The following is a 10259-nucleotide window of genomic DNA, read 5'->3' as shown; positions in this document are numbered from 1 at the left end:
CCACCATGGTACCGTCGGTTTGCCTGTCTTAGATGTTTTGAAGGGGATGGAGGTTTTGGCTGCGTTTATTATATAGTCTGTTAGGTTTTTACAATAGGTTTCTGGATCATTATTTTCTATTTCGTTTAAGTTAGCTTCGTTGCAGATATCTTGGAATTGGTCCCAGTTAGATTTATTGTAATGGAATTTTGGTTCTTGGTTTTCTGTTTGGATTGGTACGTTTGTATTTCCTATGGTTATGTTTATGGGGAAGTGGTCACTACCTAGCGGGACGTCGTGCACTTCCCATTGAGTACTTTGGGCTAGATCTGCATATGGTTAGGTCGATAGCCGACATTTTTTGGTTTATCTTATCGTACCTCGTGGGTTGGTTGCTATTAAGGAGTACTAGGTCGTTTGTTTCTATCCATTCGGAGATTAATTTGCCATGATTATCTATTTTATCATCTATGCTCCATGTAGGATGGTGAGCGTTAAAGTCTCCTAGGAATATAGTAGATTTATCGCTTATTTGGAGTAGTTTGTTTAGATCCTCAGGTTGGACTTTTTGTTCCGCCCAGTGGTAAATATTTATGATGTTTATGTTTCGGTTATTTAATGTGATTTTAATGCCGTTGGCTTCTAGGTTTGGCGTGTCTATTTTTATTTCTTCGTAATTTATATCTTCCCTGATAAATATGATTAGTCCTCCTGCAGCTCTTCTTGTTTTCGGTTTAGCTCTGTCAGTTCTAACTGAGTTGTAGTTAGGTAGTGTGAATTTGGATTTTTTTGAGAATTTGGTTTCCTGTATACAAGCAATGTGAGGGCCTTTATTTAGTTTAAATTTAGTTTTTAGTTCATGGCCGTGGGAGGTGAGTCCGTTGGCGTTCCACTGAAAAATATTTAGTCCTTCGAATATTGGGTTCGGGTGATTGGTGATTTATTTTTTATTTTTTTATTTTATTCGGTGAGTTCTTTTAGATGGAGGTTAAAGAGGAAGAAGGGAAGATCGGTTAATTTTAGATTGAAAGCTACTTTGTAGAAGGATTTCATGCTAGCTTTTGGTGAGTTTTGACTATGCATGTATGCTAGGAGTAAGGTGAGGTTATTTAGGTTTTGGGTGTTGGCTGGTTGGGGAGTTTGGTTCGTTTTAGTTGGAGTAGTGTCTATTGTTTCCTCAGTAGTGGAGAAATCTTCGTCATCGGTTAGATTAGGTTTAGCTGATTGAGTTTCCATGGGGGAGGCATGTGATGTGGAGGATTGTGAAGGTGTTTGTGGGATGGGTGTAGCTGATGATTTCTTAGTGTTTGTGTTTTGTTGTTGTGCTTGCTTGTGGGAGAGCGTTGTTACCATATGGGCTGTAGGGTGCTTGGATGAGGGTCTTGTTGTGGTGGTCATTTTGAGGTTTGTTTTGCATGCGGGGGTTGATGTTTTGGCTATGTGAGATGTGGGAGGGTTCGTGGTTGGTTGAGTGGCTGCTTGTATGTGTGAGGTGGATGCGGTTTCTCGGTAGGGGCCCCAGACAGAGCTGTCGGTTATGGGTGTGGTGTTTGTTTGTGGGATGGTGTTTGGGTTTGGTGTAGGGAGGAGTGGTTTAGATGCAGGTGTAGCAAATTTTCGTGTTTGGATTTTAGCCGTGTCTATGTTTATGTGTTTGTTGGCCTGCTGGGTGAGTGTGTGTCTGTATGGGCATTGGTTTGAGAGTGAAGTGTGTTGGGTGGATTTGCAGTGGATGCACCAGGGTGTGCATGTGCCTGGGCAGTCTGTTTGTGCGCATTTTTTACATTTAGTTTTACGGCATGTGTATTGGGAGGCAGTGTGGTTGTATTTGAGGCACTTTGTACATTGCTTAACCTGCTTTATATAGGGTTTGACTTCTAAGTTGGTGTGGGCTCCGAAGGATATGTGTTTGGGGGCTTCAGGGAATTTAGCGGTCTTTTTGAAGTTGATTATGACAATTGAGGTTGGGACCGTTTTTCCGTTTCTAGTTGAGGTTATTCCACGCGTGCTGGTGATTAGGGGTTGAGGGTTTTGGTCTTGGTTTATGTTAGCTTCTAGAGAGTATAATTGTAAGTCCTCAGTTGTTTCCCTTGGGTTAACCCTAATTACGCCTCGTGTATATTGTTGCCAATTAGGTGTTTGTTTGATTACTGTGACGTGGAATATTTGAGTTATTTTATTTGCTGCGTTGTAAGATTCTCGGTTAGGGAAGATTATCTGGTATCCTTTGTTGGCTTTTTTAATATTGTTGTAATTTATTTTTTCTCTTTTAAACCAAAGTCCTATTTTATCTGCCGAAAGTTCTAGTGAGAGAGTGGTGCCTGAGCCTGCTGAGAAGAAGTAGAGGGCGAAGGTGGTGAGGAAGGCGGCCGGGGAGGGTGTGGGCGATGGAGGTGGAGTGGATGTGTCGAGTTTGCGTTTTTTGGTGTTTTGAGGTGGCGAGTTAGCTGGTTTGGTGGGGGTGGTGTGTGTCGTGTTTTCGCCATACTCGGTCGGGACGATGTTTTCGAGTGACCTCCCGGAAGTGTTGTGCGCTTCCGCAGGCGTGGGTGAGTTAGGAGCTGGCATGTCTGCGAGTGTGGCGTTGCGGGTGTCAGTCATGTTGTTTGGAGAGTTGGAGAGCGTGTGTTGTGGTGAGTGGTGGTGGAGTGGGAGTGGTGTTTTGGGTGAGTTGGTTTGTTGTTTTTACTTGGTGAGTTGTGTGTAGGAGGCGGGGGGGGGGGGGGGGGGGGGGGGGGGGTGTTGCGGTGGTTATTTGTTGTTGGTTTTAGTAGGGGGGTTTGTGAAATGGATTAATTATTAAAGATTTATTTTGTTGCTGGAAGGCTGGGATTAGGTGAGACAAGTGGAAAGCGGGGATTAGGAGATATTTAGTCGAAGGAGTGGAGGTATGTGAGTGGTGGGCGTGGGTGGTGAGTAGGAAAGAGCGTGCGTTGTGTTAAGGAGAAGGGGGGATTAGGTGTTTTTTTGTTTTTAGGAGTTGGGTCAAAGGGTGTGTTTGAGTGGTGGGCGTGGGTAGTGAGTAGAAATGAGTGCGAGCTGTGTTAGGGAGATGGGGGAGGATAAGGTGTTGGTTATTTATAAGAGTTGAGTGTTGTTGTTGGTTTTAAGGATTTAGGGGTTTTGTGATTAATTCGGTGAGAGTGATGTATGTGAATAAGGATGAAAGGATAACGTGATAATTACCGATGATGGAGTTTCCTTGGCACTTGACACAATCTCGTAAAAATTATATGTTTAATGTTTGTTTTACAGACAAGATTACATGTACAGGTAAGATTAACACAATGCAAATTTAACAAGGTTGATCCGTCACCGCTGATTGTATTGATTCGCCGCTGATTGCATACAGCCAATTGTCAGTGACACTTGACACTGAGTGAGATTTCTCAGTTCGCTATACACGTCGCTAATAAGTGATAAATGGGCTTGTCGGTGATCAGATATCAGTTTGCTGTATCCGTTAGTTCGCTGTCGAGAGTTCGTTATATACGTAAATTTTATATGATATTATATAGGAGGTAAATCGGGGATTTTTTAACAGTTCTTTGTATCCGTTTGTTCACTATATCCGTGTTCGTTATATCCGTGTTCTACTGTAGTAGTAACAACACCAGACGCTACATTGATGTCAATGCAGTAGCTTCAGCTATTGGGGAAGATATCTGTGAGGCTCTTCCTTCTTTCCATGCATTCACAGGTTGTGACTACACTGCAGCATTTGCCAGAAAAGGAAAATGTCGACCATTACATTTGTTGGAGACATCAGATGCATTTCAACAAGCTATTTCTAATTTGGGAAGCCAAGACGAAATCACAGAGGAGGTTGTCAACATTATCGAGCACTTTGTTTGCATGATGTACAATAAAGGTGACATTTCAGATGTCAACGAGGCCCGTCATTGTATCTTCAAGGACAAATATGCCCCTCGATCTAAATCAGGACCACTTGATAACATTAAAGGCTGTGATCCATGTGACCAAATGCCAACCTCAATACACAGGAAGCTTGATACTTTCTCCTCAGATGACTCTGATGAAGATGACTTTTCCAATCTATCTGATGATGACACAGATAACGAGAGCAGTGACTCTGATTTTCATTGATGAACATGAACAAAGACATACTGAAAATTGTTGTGTGCATGATGAACAGTGATATCATTGAAGAAAATTGTGAGATATACCACTAAATGGTGAAATTTGAAAGAAGTTTTAAGAACTTGAATCAAATTTTACATTCTACTCACGAATAATAGCTACAATAGAAAATTTTGAAGGAGGAGTTATCTCCCTTTGGTGTATTTAAAATATTATAGAGTATTATAAAAGTAGCACTAGTTTACGTTTTTGTCAGAAAATGAATAACATTTGCAGTGTTTTAAACTGGCTATGCCCCATTCTAACAAAATCAATATAAGTTTCATGAATTTGGGGAGTAGTTTGGTTATGAATCCAATTAAAAGTTGAAGTTTACAAAAAATTAACTTAAATTGCCATTTTGACTGTAAAAAATACATATAAATTAAATACAATTTGTCATTTTTTTGTTTTCATAATAAAATATCATCTTGCAAGATTTGATTTAACATAGAATTTGACCACTATAGGTAACACATACATATCCTGATCATCTCTGAAAACATACTGTCACCTTCAGAGAAAAATGCTGAGTCATGCCTTTAACGCCCCCTACTGGCAAAATGGTCAAGATGTATTTTGTAAGAAATATGTTTTTGAATAGCCCAGACATAATGCAAATGTATTCAAACCATATGGACCTTTCGGGATAAATAAACATACCCTATCTCTTGGACTATTAGGGTAAGACCTTTCTTTTTTCCAATCTCTCTGGACCAAGGCTTATATATAGCCAGGGTCACCTGACATTTAGTAAGTAATAAATATAAATGTAAACAGTAATTCATCTGCAGGATGGCAGACGGTCGATGTACACAAAAATGGAGATTAACAATTAGGATTAGCATGTTATAAATAACAGCAATTAAGTGTTTCAAGGCATATTGATGTCATGGCTCCAGGGTAATGAGCCTCTGCAATTAAATGTTCTTCAGACAATGGGTGTCGTAAATCAGTCGCTATCACAACTTCCCTCCTTTACGTGAAGCTGGGACCCCAAGCTTACATGAGTCCAAATTGATATGTGTGAACTTTTTATCCAACGAAAACAACCATGCCAATGTAAACAAAATTTACATGAAATCCTTATGCAACAAATATATCTATGCAATGACGGTATGAAAGTGATCATCTAGGCAATTTGATGTAGTACCAGTTTGAAAACTAACCAAGTGATCTTTGTAATGTGCAATTTCACGACAAGGTAATTACCTCTTTGCACAGATTCAATAAATATATCACTGAAGGTTCTTTGAATTCAGGAGTCTGGTTTGGCGGTGCGACTCAGTACCGAATAATGATAATGAGTTATGTCATAAAAAGTACAAATGAAACATTTCAGCAAATATTTCGCATAAAGAAATTTGAAACCAGGAGTCTAACTTATCGCGCGACTCAAACGGTACTTGTGGGTACTATTGCCCTTTTAAGTACAATGGGTGCTCTTCCCGTGTCTTTGACAGAGCTTGCCCAGATATTGTGGGTGCGATGCCCAAGAAAAAAAATCCTTAATTCCGACATCAAAACTCTGAAATGCTGAATACTGCTGTGCTGATAATTACTTAATACTGACATACAATAAACATATGTGTGGGGGTGGCTCACAAAAGAATATCCCTAATCTGAATTCAAAGTCCTAGACAATACATTCAATTTTGTACCAAACTGTGTACATTAATAACTTGTAACAAATGATAAATTTTGTCGTTTAGATTTTTGAAATTACGAGTCGAGCTTTAAGGTGTGACTGGATAACCCTACAGCTTAGGTTTGTTTGGGCCCTAGCTGCAACTATATGTCTGGCGTGGCTTGGAGACATTTCAAAGATTCCCTACACAATAACTTCAAAGATCTAGCTTGACTAAAGATGTAATTTGGAGTATATTGCACATATACAAAACTGAATTTTGGAAGACACATTTTGACATTATTATACTGGCTTTGATTAAACATACCTGGTTGCACTATTCAACAGTCACACAATATATATCCTTGATTGAGTCCATGTAAGTAAACACAAATTAGTAAGTCCCCATGAGATATCTTGTAGGTGCCCGTGAGGCGGTTTCTGTATTGTGCAGGGTCTGAATGATGATGGCTGTGGTCGGATCTCTGTGGGATACGCGTGTATACTTCTTTTCTTAGGTCATGTGCAGCAACGACATCTTGAAGGGGAAGTCTTAGCAGTGTTGCTAAGATATTCGAGCAGGGTATGGTTTGGGATCGGAGAACTTGTTCTTGATCGGAGAGGTTCTTGTTCTTTCTTCAATCTTGTTAAAGGCCGTTTCTTCGTTCTTGGGGATTGGCCTTCAGGAAGGTAGTATATCCTTTTAATAAGAGACTGTCACTTCCTACAGTATTGTGAACCATATGCCATGCTGCAAAGCGGTACAGGAAAGAACAGACTAAGAAGTCTGTCATACCCGATAGCTCCACCAAATTAACAACGCGTGTGGTCTGACGTTGATTAATGAATAATTTGCACACTCGTATATGCAAGGGACCGACGTATGGTTCTCAGTAGGATGTTACAATTTGGAGACGATCGCTTGCGGTATATACAGGCTTACTTTCTACATGTAGATATATACATACAAAAGACAGTATGTGCCAGGTCAGCACATGGTGGTAGTGGTTGTTGTCTAGGTGCCCCGGAGCACCCAGCCTAACCCTAGCTAGGCTAAGGGTAAGACCTTTCTTTTTCAATGTCTCTGGACCAAGGCTTATAAATAGCCAAGGTCACCTGACATTTAGTAAGTAATAAATATAAATGTAAACAGTAATTCATCTGCAGGATGGCAGACGGTCGATGTACACAAAAATAGGGATTAACAATTAGGATTAAAATCTTTTAAATAACAGCAATTAAGTGTTTCAAGGCATATAGATGTCATGGCTCCAGGGAAATGAGCCTTTGCAATTAAATGTTCTTCAGACAATGGGTGTCGTAAATCAGTCGCTATGACAGTACTAGTTATCAAAAGTAACAACAAACGAATATGACAGAGATATAATATATTCATAGAGTCCCCAAGAGTTTCTCTCACAAAGTATGACTTGTGATACTAGAAATGTTATTTACTTGATTGTTTGTAGTTGTGCAATGAAAAGTATATCGGAAAGACAGAACTTAAATTAAAAAAAGGAGCTTGAATCTTCACCCTTCACACATAAAGCAGCCACACAACCGAATGATTCCACTCGGTGAACACTTAGATACACGTTGAAGCGGCAACCTTTTAGTTTTCCCGTTATATAAGCTAAATCATGATTATGCACCTACAATGGACCTCGTTGCCCGAAAATCTATAAAACTTTCAAAGATCAATCAATCCATCATAAATCAAACGAGTGTCGCTACTTTCTATATAATATTTACGTCAACTGTTCTAACGACTTTGTTGCCCTGCGTCATTTACAACGTATCTCAGAATAGCAATCGTGAGTTACATGTGCAGTGGTGGTATGGTAGAAGTTGCCTCTTTACATTTTCAAACAAATACAACATTAAACATTTGGGTACCAATAGGTTGGCAACTATCCATTAAACGTGACAGCTTTCTTTATTATGCCAATGGAACATAGATTATTCAAGAATTGACTTCAATAATTTAGTTTATGGAGGTATTTACAAACGAACAGTCTGGAGCGCACACTTTGTGTAAATTCGCAAAAACATATAAGTGAATCCTCGAAAATAAATATCTCAACAATAATAACTTTGGAACTGTTTTAACAGTTTAGTGGGCATGGTCTAACTGTTTTAGGTTTATGGGAATACAAACGCAAACGAAACTAGAAAGTGTTTTTACTCGTAAAAACATATGTCTCCCCCCACTCCCCTAACCCCCATTCATTCGTTTACTTCACGTTAAACCCCATCTCCTCATTCCCACCCTCCATTACTAAATAACAGAGACAAAAATAGAACTCCTAGAAATTTCAAACAACTGATGGGCACCACTTCAGCGTCTAATCAACACCACTAATCCCTCAATCATTTACCCACCTGACAGTGTAGTCATCTAAGTAGCACAGTTTTCTTGTTACTGAAGTATTTGTAGAAAATCCACTTAAAGTACTAATAGAGTTTGGACACAAATATATTAATATCCCCAACATATCAGAAATGATGTAGCAATGTTATATGGCACAAAGGAAAGTCTCTGTGATGTAATTGCCCGTGTATCTGACTCTGCAGGTCTTCTACACAATGACATATGTGATGTCATGGAAACTGTAATAGCAAAAGGCACCACTTCAGTGCTGGGTTAATGTGTATACAAAGTTTCGCGAAAAAATATTAAACGGTTTCCGAGTTATGGTCCGGAAACCAAGCTTACCCCCATTCAGAGTCTATGTTCAAGTTATCTCCATGGAAACGAGAAAAAATAAAAATGTCAGAAATCTCTAAATAGCAAAAGGCACCACTTCAGTGCTGGGTTAATGTGTATACAAAGTTTCGCGAAAAAATATTAAACGGTTTCCGAGTTATGGTCCGGAAACCAAGCTTACCCCCATTCAGAGTCTATGTTCAAGTTATCTCCATGGAAATGAGAAAAAATAAAAATGTCAAAAATCTCTAAATAGCAAAAGGCACCACTTCAGTGCTGGGTTAATGTGTATACAAAGTTCCGCGAAAAAATATTAAACGGTTTCTGAGTTATGGTCCGGAAACGGTGGAAACGGTGGGAACGCCGACGGGAACCGTGCCAAAAACAAAATGTCTCCCTCCATTCTGCGGGAGACATAATCACTGCGTGGTTAGCCAATCAAATGCCATCGAATGTCTAAAAAATTCTTTTTTTTGTAATGATTCTGTCTGCACTTAGTTTTCAACTTACGGGTAACGACTGTACAGTAATGGGCAAATATTTGTACAAGTATCACTTGTCCCCGACTTGTATTTTCATGATCCAAATAAAACTGTTTTCTGTAGCCCCTTAACAGTATCAGAGAATATCACAAGGTCATCACCACGAGACCTTCCACGTTTTAGGAAACTGTAATTGCTTGCTGTATTTCATCCTGCGTTATCTCCTTATCGAGCTCATGCAATCCTACGTCACCTAATAACGGGAACCACGATGACATCCCATCATTCTCATCACCCGTAATGACTCGGAAATAATTATAAAAGTCAACTGAAGAAACGTCAATATTGCCCCTTTTCCGTTTTTAAAGATCGGCATGAAATTGTTTGGGATTCGGTTTTCTGAGTCGATCTTGCCTATTACCTTCAGAATGTAAATGTTCTTTTATTTTTTCTTTCAGTTATTTTATACACTCTTTTCTTATTAACTTAATTTACATGGTTTTCATATGTCTTATTTCTAATAAAGACACAAAGCGCACAAGAGTGATTAGTATAACACGTTTTCAAAGTGTCATCAAATCACGGCTTGTGATCAACCCTGGCAGGTGGTTATGGGTTACGAGTGTCTGGATCAAAACAATAATGGTATTCAACCTGTGTATATTAACAAGGTCAGGTGAAATGGGGTTTAACGTCGCGTTCAAGATTAATGCACTTATATAGCGACGTGCATGCGTGTGTGTGTGTGTGTGTGTGTGTGTGTGTATGCTTGTAGTAGTCCGGACTAATGCCGATTTATAGTGCTAGCACACAGATACCATGTCGCAGCTTAACATGAATACCCCCCTCAAGACACAGTATACCGACTCCGACCCGACCAGCCCTTGTTTTATCCTTGGCAGGGAATCGAACCCCGGACCTTCCGCTCTACCACTAGACCACGGAGGCGGTCCATATTAACAAGAACTGCTTTACTTTGTTCAAGAAAAACTTCACTCAACGATGAATTAGACGCGCTTGTCCCTGAACTTGGTCTTGGTGTGTGACAATGTTGTCGACTTCAAGTGTAAAAAGATACTGTAGACATTTCAACATGGATGGGGGCGTTGTCTGAGAACATGGTGGATATTACAGACAATATACTGATATGACCTTTATATGTAGTTATAATGATAAATGTTTCACATTTAAGGGGTCGGGAATGTAGGCTACCACGTGTGAGGATAAGTAATTTTAGTTCTCGACTTTCTTTGGTTTGTCCTGGTAAATTATCCTGGTTTTAGTCTGTGCAAGGCCAAGCACATGGATGTAAGCAGCCTGGTTC

Source organism: Haliotis rufescens, unplaced genomic scaffold, assembly GCF_023055435.1.
Source record: "Haliotis rufescens isolate VD_foot unplaced genomic scaffold, xgHalRufe1.0.p SCAF_5, whole genome shotgun sequence".
Lineage (NCBI taxonomy): Eukaryota > Metazoa > Mollusca > Gastropoda > Lepetellida > Haliotidae > Haliotis > Haliotis rufescens.
The sequence above is the reverse complement of the archived record's forward strand: the minus strand, read 5'-3'. Positions refer to the sequence as shown.